The sequence below is a fragment of the Astyanax mexicanus genome, chromosome 3 (genome assembly GCF_023375975.1).
Source record: "Astyanax mexicanus isolate ESR-SI-001 chromosome 3, AstMex3_surface, whole genome shotgun sequence".
Lineage (NCBI taxonomy): Eukaryota > Metazoa > Chordata > Actinopteri > Characiformes > Acestrorhamphidae > Astyanax > Astyanax mexicanus.
Window position 1 is genome coordinate 45,519,365 of NC_064410.1, and position 19,769 is coordinate 45,539,133.

A 19,769-nucleotide genomic window follows, 5' to 3' on the forward strand; every position below is an offset into this window, starting at 1 on the left:
CAATAGAAAAAAACAATGCATGCTGTTTACATGTAGAGTTGAATAGTCAGATAAGTGCAGACATCTGATGAAAAAAATCAGATCATTGAGTGCATGTGAACACACTCAGTATTGTAGAGACACAACTGTAACACCTTTTGTGCTTGGGTCACTTTGTTTGTATTCAGTATGATACTCAGGGAGCCCTGCAGTTCAGTGATGTGAGTAAAGCTTGCTATGGAGCTTTGCTATTCCTCATGAAGACTGAGCAAGTTCAGAAAAATGCCTCCAGTGTTTCTCTATTCTTTTACATTCCATTAAAGATGCATAGTTTTGGTCTGACAGATAAAATAAGTGCAAAGAAAAAAAGCAAAAAAAAAGAGGACAGGGACGATGAAAAATGCTGCATTCCATGCAGAAAACAAACTCGTGCATTTTTAAAGAAGTCCAAAAAATGAATGTCTCAGCAGAATTCTACAAATAACAAGTTTCTCTGAAGATTTCTCAGTCAAATAGAGAGTAAATCTGGCCTAGAGTTTGTCAGCCTCGGCTACAGCATTAGTAATTAACAACACACCCTCCTCAACAAGCACACAAATGCAACTGCCTATAATGACCAATTTGTTCCGGTAAGGAGCTGGAACACCACACACTTGCCATTAAGGTCAGCCACTGATCCTGCCATTATGACACTTGCTTAACAACCTAGAGTTCACATATTGCCTGAGTGGAGCCTTGGGATTCATCATGTAGTAAACAGCATTCCTAAGGACACAGGATGGGTTTGTTATGGGTTAGAGCTACAGACAGAACAAAGGTAATAGACAGTGCTTTGTAATTAAATCTGGATTTGTTCTAGTCTCCAATGAGTCTAGTTTAATCCACTTAGGATAAATCTTCTGAGTGTGTTTTTATACCAACCCAGTCCACAGAATTTTATATTTAATATTGTGATCTAGACCAAACTGAAAAAGTTAAAGGTTTCTTTTTCAGTTTGGTCTAGATCACAATTTTATATATACAATTATGTGAATCTACTGTACATAAATTGGCATAAAGTAAAGAACTGTAGTTTAACCCTTATTTTTGCACAGAAACTTAATAAATCAGATGGTAATCTGTTATGCTCATTGTGCTGCAATATATTTATGCAAGTGAATGAAGTTCAATTCTGGCAACACCTAAAAAAGCAACTCAACAAATTGACAAGATTGCCAACACTCTACAAGCCAATCATCATCAAGAATTAAGTATAAAGAGAGACACAGTCCACATAGGTGATGACTTCAGAATGTAGCAGCATTCCTTATGCTAACCATACACTAGACACCTTTGAAAAGACTCTGAAAAAACTTTTAATAGATTAAAATCTGACACCCTCTCACATCTGAAGACAAATCACAGACTTTTTAGTCACAGACTAAGATTTTAGAAGATTGGGGATCTTACAGGGTGACTATTTGCAAGACTGCAACTAAATAGTTTCTGATATTATTTATTGTTTATTATTAGTTTAACAGGAAGAGATGCTGTTTAACAATGGAGCAGAAACAAAAAGCACCTTTTAGCCACAGCTGCCCTTGTGTCTGCAGTGATTTGTTTAAAAAAAACAGCCAAAAAGAAAAAAAAAGACATCACAAAATGCGGACACGCTTGCTTGCCGTAGCTCTCCTATTGGTTGTTAACATTGTTCACGCCACTATTTGCATGAGACAAGTCTTAAGACTTACGATAATATTAAACAGGGTTGATTTTATCTGAACGCCAGGACAAGAAAAAGATTGACTTAAACCTTCATGATTTTATCCCAACACTGGAAATTTGTCCTTGACCAAATGTACAGTATGCTGTCATTTCAGGAACAACCCGGTTTCTTCTTTTTTTTCTGTTGTTTAAATGGTGATAGCCTGCTTCAGCTTCCTGTAGTTGTTCCACAAAAAAGCACTTTTAAGGCGCTGCATATCTGGACAAAAGTGAAAAGTCAGAAGATCCGGACCAAACAATGTAGAAGTGAAAGCACTCAAATTTTTCAGCGAGTTCTTTCCATTGCAGTTCTTCTAGGAATTTAAGCTTTAAGAATTGAATGTTCAGTGAGTGGCCTTGCTTTAATAAAGCTGCCGTCTCTCTATACCATTTCTAATCCAACCACACACTGGGCAGAATCAGCCAGTTTCACAGCTATGGGTCACCTCAGGTTTCAGAACAGAAAAGCCTGGACCGAGGGTACAGGACACCATGAAACCCTCTGATCTCTTTATCTACAGGCTATTGCTGCTGTTCCATTTGATATTTCTCAAAGCTAATGATGTGTTACTGAAAAGACTGGATAGGGCTTAACAAGTCACTGTGTGAGAGAGACTCTGCCTGAAGTTCAGACTATTTCTGCGGTCATTATTCAGTGCACTGGTCCCGACAGCTTTATAGATACAGTGCAATAAAATACAAAATGGCTAAACGCGTTCAAGTGATTCCAGTACATTTATGACAAAAGTTGTTATTAGCTGCTGTAGATTTCAAAAGAAAAGCAATGAATGTGATTGCTCATGAATTGGACGTTTTAATTGAGGGGGGGAAGAGGAGTCATCTGTCCGCGGGAATTATTCAAAGTAATCCAATAACTCTGAAATCAAATTAAATGTAGAATGTGCAAAGAATTACAACGAGTGGCGGAAAGCGAGAGAGAGGGAGAAAGAAAGAGAGAACGGCAATCAGCTTAACGACTGGATATGATCAGGGTCTCTCAGGGCTAAGGTACTAAAAAGCTAAAGGATAAGCTTAAAACTGAGAAATCTCCTGGATTTACAGCTCTCTGTGTGTGTGTGTGAGTGTGTGTGTGTGTGTGTGTGTGTGTGTGTGTGTGTGTGTGTGTGTGTGTGTGTGTGTGTGTGTGTGTGTGAAGGACGAGGTGTGAGTGAAGGTGATAGGACAACAGTAGAGATGCGAGGTATGGCAGCAGAGGCTATCCAAGCAGAAAGAAGTCACACAGCATTATGATTGCTCAGGGAGAAGTGAAGGAGAGTGAGGCACTGTCCTCAGTAAGAGATCCAGACTCCGTTCACGCTGGTCTAAACTGTGCACGATTAATGCACCACAGGCAAGAGTAACTCAAGCTCATGATATGCCTTCAGAAGAGTGAGTCAGAAAAGAACATGAATGGCCTGGAATGATACTTAGCGCACAGTGAATTATTTTCATCTACTAAAGCTATAGACACACAGCCAAATGGAACCAAAGGCATGCTTGTTTCTCATTCTCATGAACATGCCAATAACTACAGACTTCCCAAGTCTCCCGGAAGTTTCGGCAGTCTGCCGCATATCAATAACGGCTCTCTGATGCCTCTGATGTAAGTCAGATAAAATGTCCCTAAATATAGAACGCAAATGCACACACAGGCGACACAAGACTTTTTTCCCCAATCGCGTGTTTAAAAGAGAGGGAGAGGGAGAGAAAGCTGCTCCCCTTGTGTGCTATTTATGAAGTGCATGCAAAACAGAGAGGGTTCTGATTGGTCTGTTCTCTGCAAAGAGTCTGTGAGTCTGCAAATCAGTTTTTAGTGTGGGTGGGCAGAGTTTGCTTTTCCCCTCCTGGACAGGACAGATGCATTCAGGAGCATCATGGCTCCCATCAAAACTCATTTCACCCCAGACTACACTGCTATATATAATAGCCAAAATGTAAAGTTCTATTATACTTTGGTATCCTATGGTTTGTGCTCAAGGTTTGGGGATTGGGGGTTTGGGGGATTTGGGGGTGGTCCAAGTCCATGTCCGGGGGTACCTCCCTGAAATTAATTTTTGGAACTTGGGATGTCTGTAACTAATACATGGCCAATATACTTAATATTTAGAAGGTTCAGTTCTACAGTTCCATGGCAGGAGGCTAAAGGGTTCAAATGCAATGTATATACAATACAATGCATTACCAGAGCCTGTGTGACCCTGTATTTGCCTGTACAGTGAGTAAAAGAATATAAAACATGTTGAAGTAAGTTTACAGGGGTCATTCTTCCACTGGTATTGTTAATCTTATTTATACCAGATGCTATCTTCTGCTTAGCTTCTGTATGAGGCCAAAACTCCCTGTGGACTTGCTTAAAGTTATAACACACAGCAACCTACATAAAATACATGAGGTGAATAACATAAGAAAAAATAACATCATATGCTTGTATTTCCTTTAGAGGCAACAACATTTTTTCCTGGATGTGTAATATAACTGTTAGCTTGTTTACTATACAACAATTTTTCAGTTTAATTCAGTTTGAAACTCTCCTCTAGCGAGTGTGTTGTATTCAGTGATTAAAGTGATCATGGTTATACTAGCTGATATAATACAACTTTTTAAAACTTTAAAATACTATCAGTGAAATATCAGTGAAACTGAAGTTTGAAGCCAGCGCTTGCACCACTCTTGCCTCGGGCATCGCCAGCTGCATGCCCTCCTCACTCACTCTCAGTCCTCCACCCTCTCAAAAAATGTCCGTTGAGCTTGAACTCTGCAGCTGTATTAACCTGTGTCTCCTCGCCATGTTCTAATTGCGATTCTAATTGCTCCTTGGCTTAGCCCTCATCCCTCGGCACCGGTCCAAATCAAATGGCCTGCTTTTTAATATTGATCTCCGTTGCCGTCCCGAGTTGTGCTACACTGTGTTGGGATGCTGACCACTGCTTACATAGACTGTTTGCATTGCTCAGCCATTTCCCATTAGACCTCCGCAGACCTCCTGACCAATCCTTGCCTGTCTTAACCCTCCCAACCCCCTCAACTCCTGTAATTGTCTGACATCCGGTTTCATCCCAGTTATTAAAGGCGCAGGTTAACGTTGGTGCTTATTCAGCCTCCTTTTGTTTTTCTTTATGTCTCTTTTATTCCGCTCCTTCCCCTCATTATTTCTCAACCTCGGCCATTAAACCACAGACCTAAAGCGCCTCTAATTGCATCTGGGACTGGTCTTTATGGGGTTGCCATGGTGACTGCCCGAGCCATCCTCAGCTATGCTGGAGCTTTGGGCTTCTTGCACTAACCTATACTATACCTCCATGCATTTCTCTCTCTTTCTCTCTCTCTCTCTCTCTCTCTCTTGTTTTCTCTCTCTCTCTCTCCAATTTATTACCCAGGTAGTTGAAGGCTTTCTCTCATAACAGAGACACCCATTCACTGCTACACAACTACACTTCCTAAATGCTTTTTTTCCTGGCTTTGATTTGCAGTAGAGGCTGGATGAAACTATGAACAGACTTTTGTCCAATTCAACCCTGGGAGAAAATGAGCTAGAAGATATGAGAAGAGTGTCCATGGGAAAACAAACATACGGAAAAAGCAAAACTGGGAAGACTCGACAGAGGATGCAAACCCTGAGAAAAACGGAAGAATAACAGAGCTGAACAATAACCAGGAACAAACAATGAGCGTTAATAACAATACCATGCGGGGAACAAAGTAAAAAACAAGGACTGCGCCCAAAGCCATGTACCACGATATTACACAGTACATACTGTAATAATGAATGCATTTCTAATCGTGCTGGAGTGTTTTTGATTTGCAACTTAAAACGTTCAAAACACTGCCAACACTTCCACACAATTGCATTCATGCTGTGTGACACTGCACACCCATTAAACAGCTCTGGCAAGAAGTTACCCTGTCCCCCAATCAGCCATATCTATCCATCACTTTGCCTGCTAGGAGACACATTAACAACCAATATAGGCCATTCATTGCAAAAAAAAAAAGACTTTGTCAAGAACTGGAAAATCAACTATGTATCAATGGAAAAACTGTCAGAATCATCCACAAACAGTAAATTAGACCCAGTTAGGAGACGTCGCATGATTAATAAAAACAAGGTCAACAAATGCAAGCATAGAGCCAACACACAAATAAACATACTTCTACTGGTGAACAATATTGATAAAAATGTGCATATATACAGTACCAGTCAAAAGTCAAAATACATTGATGAGGACAGATCTGCACACTCTTTTTTTTTTAGCAAATTGAAGGAGTTCCTGGAGGTGCTGAACAACAGCTGCTGCTTTTCCTTCAGGCTTTGAAGCTCCAGCTCATCCCAAATCACCTCAAATCAACATCTCAGTTGATCAAGTTTAAGTCAGGGGATTGTGGAGGAAAAACACTTTTTTTGTTTACTATGTAATTCCATGTGTGTCCCTTAATTGGTTTTATGTTTTAATATTAATATACAATGTACAAAAAAGATTAAATAAAGAAATTGAATGAGAGAAAACATTGAATGAGATATGTTGCTTTGGTGTCTTCGGTAAAGGCTGCAGCTGAGGTAGTAAAGGCTCAGGTATATAAAGGCTTCTCTTCAGGGCTCATTCACATACGTTTGGAATGGAAAGTCTGAGCAAGCTGTACTGACATGTCAAAGCTTTGTGATGTAAGCAATGCAATAGATTTGAATTCTATGAAACAGCCTTAAGTGATATAAAGGCCAAGAAATGGAGTCTTCTTCGACTGTATCCTTGGCTTTGAGGCGCGGCTTATATATACCCAGAATACTGATTAAACACAGCCTTGGGCAAAGCTTCTGAAGAGGGATTTATAAAAAACACAGGTGGACATGATAATACGAGGGAGGAGATAAGACATGCTCAAGTTGATGTAAATTACAGGCAGAATTACACTGTATTAAGTCCCCCTTGCTTGTGTGTATTCATATGAAACTCTTCCTAATTCGAGAAATAATGAACGCCTTAGAAAAGTCATTCATGCATTAGGTTTGTGTGGGTGTAGAAAAGGAAGGAAATAATAAATCAAAGTAAAAGGTGCTACATATCTACAGATTCTGCTTATTAATTTAAAACATTCTTATGCAAGGAAATGCTTGTTAGAGAAGGAAACCACTAAATGTGCTGAGCAGGAGTCCTGCAGGACCTCGGATGGGAACCACTGGATTGAAGAGGCAATTATAAAGACAGCCACACTATGGTTACACTATACTCTTTATTACAATATAAACAGATTTTAGTTTTCTGCTCCCAACACACCTGACACAACGTATCGGCTTATTAAAAGCCCATAATTGAGTTGCAGGGAGTGTGCTAAAGCAGGAAAAGCACTACAGAAACACTGCATTAAGCAACACCACAGCATCCACCTATGATACAATAGAGAGAGCCTAGCAACACTCTAGCAACCACTAAGAAACCCCATGCCAACAACCAACCAATACCATGTCAATCATGTGAAATAAAAGAGTAGGCATATTGTATTATGTGGCAATATTTTGTTTTGTGATACTGTATCGATTTTCAAAACACGGTATCGATATTTAATAATCGTAGGAGCAATTCTAGGATCAGAGGTTTACTCACGCTCCAGTTTAAACACTTTAAAGTGGTTGATTGTACTATTTGTATGTATTTTTTTACTCAGATTTTATAAATATGTTAAAGTGTGTTTTTAATATTACAAAAGTTTCTTAAAATTTGATTCAAAATAATACAATGTGTTATTTTGCTTACAGTAGCACCATGTATTTTAATATACTTGAATTTTAGAATTTTATTTAAATTTTTTATCCTATTTCTTCCCCAATATACAAGGTCAATTAACCAACCCATTAATTAGGACTTCCTCTATCACTAGTGATGCCCTGAACACCAGGAGGGTGAAGACTAGCACATGCCTCCTCTGATACATGTGAAGTCAGCCACCTCCTCTTTTTGAACTGCTGCTGATACAGCATTTGCAGAGTAGCATCACAGCACGTTTGGTGGAAAGTGCAGCAAATCGGCCTTGTGCTAAGTGACATCTCCCTCTGGAGTGATGAGAAGAGAGAGCGCCCTCTACCCACCCAGACATAGCAAGGCCAATTGTGCTCTCTCGGGGCTCTGGCAGCTGATGGTAAGCTACATGAACAGGATTTGAACAGGCAATCTTCTGATCATAGTGGCAGCGCTTAGCCCGCTGGTCCACTCAGAGCCCGTAGCACCATGTATTATAAAATATATTGAATTGTAACACCTGTATGCTTCATTTCTTGGCCATACATAGGAACCTCTAAACTGCTTGAAAGTGGAAACCGTGTTCCAGAATGTTTTCAGGTTAGCATTTTTTCTACACATAAAAACTACTTCCAATATGTAAACAACGTATTTTATGCAAACCCAGATGGGACATTGCTTTTAAATTCAGTGTTTTCAAAATAATTAAACACTGAATTGCTGACACTAATGACAGTCTTTGTGAGCAGTTTGATTAGATACTTTCTAACCACCAAAATATAAAAGTCGCTTCTCCAAGAGGGAGCACTTTCTATTTTCCAGGACCAGCTGTTGCCACTGTGAGCACTGGCACAGAGGTTCCAGCATTTCAGCCGCCAAGTCATCGACATGGACAGCCGCAAAGCACAGCTGCAAGATAAGTTCCTCAATCACAAGCAAGCAGGCCCACTCACACAAAGCCGACACTAGCCAACACTCAAACAACGGCCAGAAATATCAAAGCTTATCACACCCGTAACACTTCCCCCGTTAAAGAACCAACACACACATTCTGCATGTTGAATCATCTGCACTCTCTCTCTCTCGCTCATTCCTCATCAGCATGAGGCGTGCTTTGTTTTTTCTTAAGTAATGATTTCCACGAGCATGATGTGATCTCACACAGCAAGCTAAATAACCTCTGAGAGGCTGCTATACTCGGCTTTGATGTTTCGTGCTTCGTATCAATAAGTAAATAACCCATAGGATTAGAGCAGGATGACGCCACCGCTGAATGCTCTGTTCTCCAACTTCATAACTTCATAGTTAGTTAAACATGCTTTCTTTCTCTATGGGTCTTCAATAATTCAGCACCCACTCACTACACTTACAGCTCGAGCACCATGTACAACGCAGCCCAGAGTCCAGGCTGGCTAATCATGGGGGAATTTTACTGCATGTAGCACGCCCAATATTTGTCCGTTCGTTTGTTGGTAGCAGGGGCGGCTGGAGCAGGGCACTCTGAAAGATGTCAACATCATAGCAACCCCCTAGGACACCATAGCATCCATTGAACCAGTATTGTTTAACCATAGTGCTGGAGGCCCACTGCTTTACACTTTTTAGTTTTCCTTGTTAAAACTTGCAAATTGTTTGAATTAAAAAAATATTATGTCTGTTCTATGTAAAATGTGATATTTCTTAGTTGACCAACTTTGTTAATTCACATATACAGTGAATCTGAGATCTTTGAGTTGAATCAACTTATATTAATTAAGTTTAGTCTGTTACAGGGTGTATCCCCAGTTTCTGACACTCACCATCAGTGTGTAGTGATTACATGCAGGCCACCTTAGGTAAACTTTATAAATTATATGTTATTCATTGCCTGGCCTTTATGTTGTAGGCTGTAAGAGCAAGCATCATTTTCTCAGCTGCTGTATGCTGCTCTATGTTGGCTGTAATGCTACATTTTTCACTCTATTAGAGTATTTCAAATAGATATTTTAATTAAATAAAAAAAAATAAGACTAAATACAAATATATTTTATTTACCTGATCATTAAATTTAAAGTGGTTTACTTAAGCAACTAATAGAACACAAAAAACATCAATTACATTGATACAGCAGCTAAATTGATTTGCAATTTAGGCATAATAACTAAAGGTTTTAAGTCTAATTTACAAAAAAAAATCAGTAGACACTGCTTAAAAATTGAGGCAAAAAAAAATCATCCTCAAATTATAAGTAATAAGTAAATTCAACTTACAGAGGCGTTTAGTGTACTAATCAACTCATTAACAGCTTATTATTTCAGGGGGTGTGTTAAAGCAGGAAAAGCACAAAAACATGCAGGCCAGTGGGCCTCCAGAACCAAGGTGAGAAACGCTGCACTAAGCAATGGGTCTCTTTAATAATTCAACACACACTCGCTTCGCTTAAAGCTGAACAACCATGTACACCACCGCCAAGGGTCCAGGCTGATCGTGGGGGAATTTTACTGACTTTAAGTTTCTCCGTTGGTTTGTTCGTAGTAGAGACTGGTATGGTCAGCCAGCCAGAGCAGTGCACTCTGTTAGCTGTTAACATCATAGCAACTCCCTAGGATATCAGAGCATCCACTAAGTCAGTATTTTTCAACTCTAGTCCTAGTGGTCCACTGCTCTGCACTTTGGAGTATTTCCTCAGTTTGAATCCAAATTAGAAGCTCATGAACAGTCTATTATTATGATTGCAGGGGGGTGTGCAGAGCAGTAGGGCTCCAGGAACAAGGTAAGGAAGACTGCACTAAGCAACACCACAGCAACCACCTGTGATACCAGAGCCTAGCAACAGCTCTCTGTGGGTCTTTAATAATTTACCACCTACTCACTCCATTTACAGCACAGCCAAGAGTCCAGGCTAATCATGTGGGAATTTTACTGGGTGTAGCTAGTCCAACTTTTCTTCATACAGGGGCATGTATGGACAGCCAGCTTCAGCAGGACACACTGTTTGATTCCTGTCACTGCTGTGCAAACCTGATGAGGTAACTGGCTTTGCTCTATGAGAACACTGTACAGAGTAAGCATGGAAGAGTGTTGGGATGGGTAGAGTGTTTGGAGAATTGTTGAATGTGGGGATTTTACTCAGTTGAGCAGACTGATCTGTTGGTTGTGATTGTTTGTGGGAGCCTGCAGGCTGCAGCTGGCTCAGCCTCAGCTGCTCTGCCGTCCTCCATGCCTCCCCAACCATCACTGAAGGAGTAAGAGGCACAAACATTAATAAACATGCATGTAATAACTGTAGTCTATCATGTGAACAACACTGTTGGACAGAGGAGTGCAGACATAGACATCAGATCAACTCTGCCCTTTATCAACCAAAGTGCCCTTTTGAAACTTATATATATTATTATTATTAAGATTTTACTGAGGCTGGTTTGAAATAATCTTTTGAAAACCTGAGCAATTAAAAACGAGTGAAAACAGAATGGTTAAGAATCTGATAAAAAAAATTCACCCAATAAATATGTTAGAATGGCTCAAATGTGAAATAAGTGAACAACCTCTTTATTTGCCTTTATTGTATGCACACTTATCATCAAATAAATAGTTCACTCAACCATTTTTTTGCTTTTACAGCTCTGTAAAAAAAAATAGACCACCACAAAGAGACCACTAAAAAATTATTTTACCAAGTTAAAAACCTCTAGAATATAATCAAGAAGAAGATGGATGATCACAAGCCATCAAACCAAGCTGAACTGCTTGAACTTTTGCACCAGGAGTGGCATAAAGTTATCCAAAAGCAGTGTGTAAGACTGGTGGAGGAGAACAAGGCAAGGTGCATGACAACTGTGATTAAAAACCAGGGTTATTCCACCAAATATTGATTCTCTTTTAAAACTCTTAAAACTTTATGAATATGATTTTTTTTGCTGTTTTATTTGTATTATTTGAGGTCTGAACGCTATTTTTATTTGGAATTTGGGAGAAATGTTTTTGTAGTTTATAGAATAAAACAAAAATGTTCATTTTACTCAAACATATACCTATAAATAGCAAAATCAGAGAAACTGATTCAGAAACTTAAGTGGTCTCTTAATTTTTCCAGATCTGTAAGTGTACACACCACAGCATTTCAGTTCACCTGTTCTGGTTAACTTTAGCTACATCTTTCCGTTGGCCTGTTTAGAAGATGCTCAACTTTATGGAGAAATAATACAACCCAAAAATGGTACTTATCAAGTAATAGATCTAAAATGGTTTGGAGTGGGCTGGAGTGAACCCAGAGAGGAAGGACAGTAAGCAAGTAAGAGGAGAGAGAGAGAGAGAGAGAGAGAGAGAAAAGAGAGAGAGCATGAAAGAGGATAATCTTACTTTGACTCTTCTGCCTGATCCAAGGTCAAGCGCTGACACAATGTCAGCGAGAGCTAGAAATCTATTGCAGTACCAGAGCACAGGCAGGTGAGCAGCTATCTAACATGGCAGGGACATTAAATAGCAATTTATTTCCATTGCCTGGTTTTGCGTCTGCCAGTGCTGTGCTATTTTCAGATGGAGAGATGAACTGCCTATCTTATCTACTGCTGCTGCTGCTATTATTCGCACTCTTCTGCAGTGCCCTATGGAACATGCATAATTGAGGGGCAACAGCTTTACACGCCTCAGTCACCCACTTTAATTTAGCAGTGTTTACAGATTTATAAGCATTTATTTGGGTGGGTTACTTCAGAACAATTCCAGTGGAAAATGATGATTAGGTCAGTAAAGCAGACACAAGTGGGCTTCCAGTGGTTTGGGTTAGGTATAGGGGATCATTTTATCACACTGCTAATCAACGTTGTAATTACTACTTGACATAAGAGAGTTCCATTGTTCCTGCTGATTTAGTCTGTGGGTTTGATAGCCTGGACCTGAATCTCTGTTAAGCTCGATTTCACAGAGATTCAAATCGTTTTATCCCTAAGTCGGGTTTTTAAGAAAACTTTCACAGAAATTTAAAATGAGAAATGTTGTTGTCGCAGGTCTAATATTGACGGATATTCCTTTCATTGTCTGTTGTACTTTTTGTTTTTGTGTTTCAAGAGACTTTCTGCCTCTTGCCAGACTGCCATTGTGAATAAGAAAGTGTTCTTAATGTCTTGCCTGGTGAAATAAAGAATAAATAATAAAAAAAGCTGGTTGGTGACAATACTCATTTTAAAAAGTGCTACATAAATAAATTCAATTTAACTGTCCAAAAATATGGAGATACCTACTCAATCAGGGTTAAATGTTAAAATTAAGGGTAATAATAGGGATGTTTTTCACCTACATTTTAGAACTTTGTTCTGAGGATTTGATGACATCTGACAATGAGAGCATACCGAGCATTCCAAATTCATGATTAGTTATTGATAATAAATGCCACCTATCCCCTTAAAATGACTTGTCCCATATACGGGCTACAGGTGTAGATGATAAAAAAAACCTTTTTTTGAGGTAAAATAAGTTATTAATTCTAAAAACTTTGAGGACTTTGAAGACTCCTACAGGTTACTTGTAGAAGCTGCCTGTTTTATCTCTACTCCACTTAATAATTCCAGATCAGTAACAGAAATCAAACCAAATTCTGCATGTTTAAAAATAGACGTACGAATTAGACAAACATAACAAAAGTAAAGGTTTGGAGACCATGAAATGTTGGTTTGTATTCCGGAAAATACTGATTTTAAAATGAAGTTTAGGAACGTGCTGATTTTAATTCAATTCAACTTTATGATTGTTATTCATTATATTGTTAGAGTTGCAAGTTTACTTACATTTTGTAAAACATTTTCTATTACAATTACAATTAGGAAACATTTCGTATCAAACATGAAACCTTTTTATGTAATGCTTGAATATAAATCTTCAAGATTCAGGTGCATAATATCAGGCAGAAAAATTATTATAATGCTGGCCTGTAGGATCTGGAGCTCCAGCATTCAACAGAGAGCAGTCCCACTGCTCCAACCAAGCATTTGGGACATCATAACTTCAGAAAAGTGACAGAAGTTAACATTTCCATTCGATTATTATCCATTCAATTTATCTTTGAATGAATTATGACATTGTGTCAGTTATTGTGCATCTGCACAAGGGTCAAACTATATTAAGCACACATTAAACAAATTCTCAAATGGCTTTTAAGTCTTCTTTAAGTGTCTCTTGAGACCAGGCTGTGCGGGGAAGATGGAGGCTAGCACACGCTTTCTTTAAGCTACTGTGTTTTGTTGTAAAGCCAGCCAACATCTTGCATCCAGCATCTGTTAAACTGCTTTTAATGCAGTTAATTGGAGATCCGAACACGCTTGGAGGAGAACACTAAATGGCGAATCGTAAGATCCTACAGCGCTTAGTCATCATGACACTTGGTCACTGTGGGCTACCGTCTGACACGCATATCCGTGGGAACTTGGCATCCCTTAAAGGCAACAGCAAACAAACAGGATGAAGCCATTTATGCTCTCTGGCACTCTGTACTACAGACTGCTATGGTATGTTATGGGATGCTACACTATTTTTAACCTAGCAGTCTACTTCATTACTGCAGCCATATAACTGTCAGCACTGTAATGAGAGTGATCCATTAGCCCAATAATATCTGATAACTAGTAATCCAGTGGACAGAAACCAAGAAACCAGTAGCCAGACAATGACTTTATAATCGTAACATGTCTATATAATGTCTACGTGTTACATATAATGGACCACTGAAAAATCACTGACACTGGATCTGAATCTGGCCAAAGTGAGTAAATGTATGTACTGTATATGTGTGGTCTTATATAGGCACTTACAGCATGTTCCTGTGTGTTTAATGGAGTCAGTGACACACAGTGTATGGCCCCTATTTCTCATTCTCAACCACAGCCATTTTTTTTAGCTACTATATAATATCATGGACCTTCATGTTAGTCTACTTGTGAACACAACAGAGGAAATACTCCAGAAGTGAAGAGATAATCTATTTTACTTTCTCATCCCCTTCTGGTCTAACATACATGGGAGAATGAGATTCTTCCTCCCAGTGCTAAATAATCTCCCCACTCTTCAAAAGAATGGCATGCAAGGCAGATTAATTCAAGTGCTCTACAACAATTAATATGCTCTCACATTATAAGGCAATCTTTATGAAGATGCAATAACATGTATACAGTCAAACCTCAAAGGATTCGCATGCACTTTAATCTTCTGCAGAGCTTTCACACGGAGACAGAGACGCAAGGCTTACTGGAGGGAGACTGGAGCTCCTTCATCTCTCACATACTGAGCCCTGGCCGCCACCTCTAGCTTTGGAGCACTGAGGTAAACACTTTAGCCATAATAAGCTCAATCGGTAGTGCCGAGCCAAGCTTTGTTGCCCTGTGTGGGCGAAGCTGATTTTCAGCAGTGCCACGTCAAAATTGAAACGCCAATTCCAATTCCGCCGCAGTAATTAAAAGTGACTCCTTTTTCATGGGACTGAATTTCGAATCACAATCGAATTGGAAAAGGAGCGCGGGGGACTTGAGGGGGCTTAATAAAAATGACCTTGCTTGAGCTCAATGACAATCATCACAGGCGTGGCGATGATCCTAACATGGCTTTCGGATATAATATCCCAGTTATTATTTCTTCTCTTTTCTTTCTTTCTTTCTTTTTTTTTAACCACAACCAGTCACTTCTCACTTCTCACCCAGATCTCTATAAAGCTGCACTGTAATTTGTCCTCCGATATAATTAACTTATTTCATAATCTTCTAATTTCTCACATGAACCACTTGTACCCAAAATTTTCATATAGTTTTGGGAAGGTAACAGAGTGTAAGTTAATAAATGATTAAGAAAGTGATAATCTACAACAGTACATTGAAATGAACACTTTAATTGAGTTGTCCTACCTATAGAGTCCAAACATTAACTCTAGAATACTTTAAAAAATGTTTAAAATGAACCCTAATAACTCTTCTGGTAGATATTTTAACACTGTAGTGAGTAGGACCATACAGCTCTGGTAAAAAAAAAAAAAAGAGACCATTTCAGTTTGAATCAGTTTCTCTGATTTTGCTATTTATAGGTATATATTTAAGTAAAATGAACATTGCTGTTTTATTCTATAAACTATGGACAACATTTCTCCCAAAATTCCAAATAAAAATACTGTCATTTAAAGCATGTATCTGAAATGGCTGAAATAACAAAAAAGATGCAGAGCTTTCAGACCTCCAATAATTTTATTAAAGTTTTAAGGGTTCAGAAATCAATGTTTAGTGGAATAACCCTGTATTTTAATAACAGTTTTTATGCATCTTGGCATGTTTTCCTCCACCAGTCTTACACACTGCTTTTGGATAATATTATGCCACACCCGGTGCAAAATACAAGCAGTTTAGTTTGGTTTGTTGGCTTGTGATCATCCATCTTCCTCTTGATTAAATAACAGATGTTTTTTTATTTTGGTAACATCAAAGAAACTCATCATGTTTAAGTGGTCTGTTATTTTTTTCTAGAGATGTATGTCATCCAGGAAAGTATTAAACTCAACTCTTTATAAGTTCATTTAACACTGTCACGTTTACTGTGTTTAAATAGCTAGAAGCACTGTACAATAAGCTGTACATAAAGTAACAGTATTTACAACAGTAATAAAAATGGTTAAATGGTAAAATAGCCAAAAACAATATTGACTAGCCTAGTTGAGACATTATTAATACTTTTAATTTAATGCTTAAGCATATTGTAAATAATAATGGACATATACCTTAGTAAAAGGTTTGTAATGATTAATAAAGTCCTCATAACTATGAACAGTTAATAATTTAACTTAATTTAACTTAATATACTTGTATTTTAAAGTGTTACCAGTACATTTGAATGGAACTAAATTAAATAGCCTAGTCTATGAAAAGCTTCTCCTTCTCTGCAAAGGCCTTACAGTAGATTTTAGAACAATGCTGTAGGGATATGATGGGATTAAATATGAGAGCAGTAGTGTGGTCAGGTATTGATAATGGATGATTAGTTTTAGATAATTTAGAAGCACCGCTTAGACTCATCCCGGTGCTACTGGCTGGAGTTCTAGCGCTCTTGAGAAGTCACAGTAATTAAAAGTGACTCCTTTTTCATGGGACTGAATTTCAAATCACAATCGAATTGGAAAAGGAGCGTGGGGGACTTGAGGGGGCTTAATAAAAGTGACCCCAGTTGAGCACAATGACAATCATCACAGGTGTGGCGATGATCCGACCATGGTTTTCAGATGTAATATCCCAGTTATTATTTCTTCTCTTTTTTCATCTTTTTTTTTCTTTCTTGTTACCCCTCATCTTTTCTAACTGGAGGAAGGTGAGCTGCTGCTGGACACCTGTCTGTGTGGCCAGCAGTGCTCTGACCTCAGCATCTGCGGGGGCTACTGAAGACAAACCGCTCTGCTCTCCCCTCGCTGGCCTGCGTCTCACTGGACTGGGCTCATGATGGATGAAGCCTGAGCACTGAAGTGGCAGGATGGGAGAAAAATCAGAGAGACAGAGAGAATCATGTCGCGTTCGCAATTCCATACCAGCCACACACTTACCAATAGGGTCGATAGTGTGACGACTGTCTGACTGCATTACTTTACGTTTAAAAGAGGTTTGAATGCATAAAATGATGGCATACAGTAGATAAGCAGTACCTCTCCTTTATATGCATGTAGATATATGTTCAAAATACATTAGATAATTGTAATTTTTCTGTTATTTAAAGAGTTAAAATGTCATGTGGTGCAATTCATAATTCACGATTTCCAGTCACAGGACTACACTACCCAGATCGCACCACTCAGTGATTCTCAAGATCATGTGATGCCTTCAGTAAGTAGTTCATCTGAGTACTAACACCTGGTTTGTCCCACATTATAATGTGTTTCCTTGGTACTTTGTTTGATCTCCGTGTATTAACCTTTTTCTCTCAACTCAGTTTTTTTGCCTGCCCTGTTTTGCTTGCCCTGCCCATGTACTGATCTCTGGTATGTGTATTCCTGTTGTCTCTTGGTTACCGGTATTGACCCTGCCTTGTCTGACTACTCTTTGTACTGCCTGACTGACAATTCTAAATGAAAATTTTCTATTTCTGTGGCTGAAATATTAAACTCTGATACAATCTGCCTAAGCTGATGGTATGTCTTAAATTTTCAATTTAAAAATCAGTTTTATATGATTTACACAAAGATTTACCGAAGTCTTACCGAAGGACTCTTATTGGTGTAGTGCAGCATGGTGACCCAGACCGAGAATTGAACCCCAGTCTCCAACAAGATGTGGTAGTTCACTAGCAGGTAGTGGTGTTATCCACTGCACCACACCAACCACAACACAACCACAACCAACATTATAGAATAAATATATGAGATCATGTTTAAAAAAAAACTCAAACTCATTGTTTATAAACATGTTACATTACAAAGAACTTTAAAATAATGGAACTTAATTAATTTTAACATAATTCATGGTCACACCACATGATATTTGTAAGGCCATAGCTAATTTGTCTGGAAAATGCCATAAAGAATGTATGTACACAACATTCTTAATGCTTGAACAGTTGCAAAATATACACCTCTTCTGATTTTAAAATTGGCCTGTAGAAAATTGTAATACGTCACTGAACCAATTTTGTCTACCAAACAAAAATGACCTGATCGCTGACGATTATATGTATGGACTCCTCTCTCTAGCAACTGGGCTCAATAGAAGGACGAGTTGTTGTCAGGGTAGCGTAAATAGGAACTGTAAATGGGGGATGTGAAGAATACAGCGAAAGTATGTGCCTTTCATTATGTGATCTATAGCTTGGCTATTTATATTGGTGATGGAAGCTGAAAGAAGGATGAAGTGGTACAGAACATCAATTTTCCCTGTCATAATAAGACCTTATATCTTCAAAACAGTGATAAAAACATGTGTTTCAATCATTTAGTGATTTATATATCCACTCAAAAAAAACAAAAAAGTAAAAGGTTTTAATATTTAGATAAATTAAGTGTTGTAGTTAAACGAACAAGATCCTATGCCCAATGTAATGTTGTGTACAAAGGAAGAGTAGAGTGCAATTACACTGATGGCATTCATGAACTCTCTTTTCTAAAGTTACTTAGAAGTTAGAAGTGGAAGTCCGTATTATTTTGTTTCTAAACTGAAATCAGAAACATTTCTCAGTAGAGAAGAGATAAAATATTGAGTTTAATGGTACCAGTGTGCTGGAACATCCATCCCTGCTAAGACTAATATATTCATTCTAAAAACTGGGGAGTCGGGTCACTTTTCGTGGTAGTTCTTCTGGCCACGTCACACGTTTTTATGTACTTACGTCACATGTACAGCCTCTGAAAGAGGATCCAGCTCAGCTTTACTGAATGTGAGCAGCTGGTGGAGCAATGGAGATTTCAGAAGGGGAAACTCAGAGCTCAGTAGCTCATTCACTCATCGTAAAAACAAAGAAACAAAGGAGTGAAGTTTCTGGCTGAGCACGCTCTGAACATAACCTGGAATTAGATTCTTCCGCTCTGAAAGGAGACCGCATCACATGCGCCCAGTTTAAAATTATTCCTCCGCATGCTCGGTGCAATCACCCATTCTCACCAGAGAGGGCCCTAAATCCCAAAACTTACGGACGTCAGCTTTAAATTACAGAGTTTGGCCAACATAGCGATACAAGTCTTGCCCGAGGACGTTTATTGATGTATCAAAGAAGAGTCACCCTGACTGGGAATACCACATGGTGGTGGTGTTATCCACTGCACCACATCTCAACCACACAACCCGCTTTATGTCAGCGGTCTAGGCTGGTTGATATGATGTCATGCTGTGGAGAAGGTTTTCTTAGTAGACTTTGGCCCATTACTATCAATCAATCAGTTTCTAACTGCCAGAGCCTATTTGAGCACTGTTGCTGACTGTGTGCCTCACTTCACGGCCACAAATGACCCATTTTCTACTGTCTACTGTCTTTTCAGTGACATTTTTGAGATATGGAATATGGAAGATTTGCAGTATAGAAGAGATCTTGGAAACTTACAACAATATTACAACATTACAAGATTTGAACATCTTAAATGTCTCATTTCATAGTTTTTATATTCACTTTAAACTGTCTTGTTGTGGTTTCTAGTATAAATAAATGCGATGTGAGCCGTTTTACGTGAAATAAAAAGTGCTCAGGTGTTTCTATTTAGCCCTGCTTTAGACCACTGAATTAGAGGTCTCTGAAGAAAGACAGGTTTTGGCTCTGGCTCATGAATATTTATACATGCAAATATATCGCCTCTGATTGGCTAACAGCACTGATCAACTCTTTGATCAACTTGTATTTCTG

The 19,769-nt window shown here is 38.7% G+C and overlaps 1 protein-coding gene across 2 annotated transcripts in view; it reads right to left on the reverse strand.

Moving 5' to 3' along the window:
* Window positions 1–19,769, reverse strand: part of dlgap3 (discs, large (Drosophila) homolog-associated protein 3) — a 283,280-nt gene that overhangs the window by 241,479 nt on the left and 22,032 nt on the right. The gene's annotated exons all lie outside the window — the stretch shown is intronic.